The sequence below is a fragment of the Amblyomma maculatum genome, chromosome 1, assembly GCF_055883805.1.
Source record: "Amblyomma maculatum isolate TAMU_Amacu chromosome 1, ASM5588380v1, whole genome shotgun sequence".
In the NCBI taxonomy this organism is placed as follows: domain Eukaryota; kingdom Metazoa; phylum Arthropoda; class Arachnida; order Ixodida; family Ixodidae; genus Amblyomma; species Amblyomma maculatum.
This window is the reverse complement of record NC_139344.1, coordinates 1,835,708-1,838,415: the sequence shown is the minus strand read 5'-3', so window position 1 is coordinate 1,838,415 and position 2,708 is coordinate 1,835,708.

Below are 2,708 nucleotides of genomic sequence, written 5' to 3'. Positions count from 1 at the left end.
AGTCCGCGAAGTCATATTAGTTGCGGAATATCTGGCCGTGGACAGCTGGTATCGACGTTGCCCATATGGATCTGACAATCACTTCGCTAAGAGATGTAGAGACGATTGTGCCCGTTTTGGAAACTATGCGAAGCTTGTTAGACTTCAACAGTGGAGGGACTGTCTACTACAAACAGGACGAATTTCTTATAAAAGATAAAAGAGGTGCAAACTTTTAAAAATGATGAAGGTTCAGAAAACATAAGGTGCACTCTATTAACCCATGAAAAAAGTGCATGTCGCGGCCGCAATTTGAAGAGGCTAGCTGATTCGTGCGGTTTTAGCCAGCAGAAAAAACAAATTAACAACTCAGGAAAGGGGCGAAGAGAGCGCCGAATGCTCTTGTGAAAGTATAAAACACCTGTCAGGTTACAATATTTTCTAATAATAGGGGGTGTGTCGATCCTTTATGAGGCAGCCCTTTAATGATGCCTCTGGATCAGATGGCATCAACTGTCAGAGGCTTCACACGTATGCTTCACACAATGTTTTTCGGAGTGGCGCGTCTGTTATTGCTCGAAACCACAACGATGAGGAAAGCGTTAATTTGTATAGAACGCGATGAAAAAGGAATGAGCATAGTGTGCACGCACTCGCTTCCAAGGCAACCTACCTAGATCACGTCGGAAAATCAAAAAATAAGGGGGACACTGTTGCCCCGCTGTTAAGACGCTGTAGCGTTTCGCACATACAGACAATGCTTGTCATTTTTCATTTTTATATTTTTATAATTTTTACTCACCGATATTTAGCTTCTGCTAATCGTCTTTCCATCCTGAGCAGTACATCTCTTAACGCAGTTTTCATTTTTTTTTTCAACTAATTCAGTTATTTAATTGATCAGTTGCGCGCTCTGAAATTTACTTAATTAGCATCATGGAGCATTTGCTTTCATTCTGAGCATCCCGACACCATTCAACCCCATTTTTCATTTTTTTTTTTCAAATCCTTTAATTCCCCGTTCAATTAGCTTTAGCAATTTCGTTAACTCAGTATCGTCTCCCACAAACCAATCGCTCATTAATCACTAGAACTAAAGATTACCATGGTACGATTTCTTTCACTCAGGCACCCTATTATTTACGAAGCGCGGTGCGGACTACAACTACTACGCCGACGAATTTTCGACCAGAGTACTTGCATAACCTATCGCTTAACGCGACTGGCAAGATTCATCATCATAATAATCATCAGCCTGATTATACCCACTGCAGGGTGAAGGCCTCTCCCATACTTCTCCAATTAACCCGGTTCTGTGCTAGCTGCATCCACTTGACCCCTGCGAACTTCTTAATCTCATCCGCCCACCTAACTTTCTGCCGCCCCCTGCTACGCTTTCCTTCCCTTGGAATCCAGTTTGTTACCCTCAGCGACCATCGGTTATCCTCTCTTCGCCCTACGTGCCCTGCCCATGTCCATTTCTTCTTCTTAATTTCCACTAGAATGTCAGTAGCTTGAGTTATTTCTCTGACCCACTCTGCACGCTTCCTATCTCTTGAATTACCATTAAGTGTTGGAGCACGCGGTGGTACCTGTCATTGTTTGCACGTACATTTACATGTAGATGTACGCAGGAATTAAAACTAAATGGCAAAATGCACACGCAAAAAAGTGACTGTTCTGCCCAAAGCGATAATTATCGCAGACGCCCATTTTTTTTTCTAAGCAATCGTCCTTACTGTCGTGGCACTCAAGTCCATAAGCCTATAAAGCGCAGATAATAGCCTCACAGAGCGCGAGCAACGCTTCCGAGCAGTTCGGGAAGCTGAGTGGAGCGCGGCGTTTCTGTAGCAGACGACGCTCTTCCCTGGCGCAAAGGTAATCAAGGGGCTTTACGCAAAGGTCGACAGTAGCGCCGCGGTAGCGGGAGCAGCGGCGGGCCGCCTGCTCCCTGCAGGCGCACTGAGGAGATACGGAACTTAAAAGGATCTATAAAAGCTGATAGCAACAGCAGTTTCATCGAACGTTACTCGGTTTAATATGCATTCCATACCCCCTACGCGGGCGGAATCAAACATGGTAAATGAAACTATCCAACTCTCGGTGTATTTCGAGGTCCATGGCGTAATCCAAAGACAGCTATACTCTATGCCAGTGTTGCACCGCCTGCGAGCGGGCCAGGCATACTGTGCCAGTGCACCGCTCCAAGTGCGCGTCGGGATCCGAGGCCAGCTGTTCCACGCCATCCGCCCTTGTTGAACGCTGCTGGAAGTGCTCAAGAATTGAAAGCGCCTTTGACATGTGAACTCATCTTCATGCTGCAGCTCGGGGCGTCGGGCTGCATTTGTTGCCATTGTTATGACCGTGCATGGTCCGCACTTGCGCGCACTATTGTTCGCCTGTGGGCATGGATATGTGCTGCGGATATGTGCTGTTGGTGCAAGGGCTCTAAGTGAGTCTGTTTCTATTAATCTTTTTGTGTGAGCCTGCTTTGCTTTGTCGAGACCCTGCAAATGCCAAATTGGCCCTGTCAAGGGAACCTCAAGAAAAATACAAAGAAACGTCGCCCTGTGAGAAATAGCCAGATGTGCTTTTGTTCAATTGTTCACCCTTCCCGTCGAGAAGCGCTATTGTCAAGTGAGGAATGCCTATTGTCCAAAGGAGACACGTCCGCTGACGTACAGGACAAGAAAGGAGCATGACGAATACGGCCATTAGAGGAATTCCCG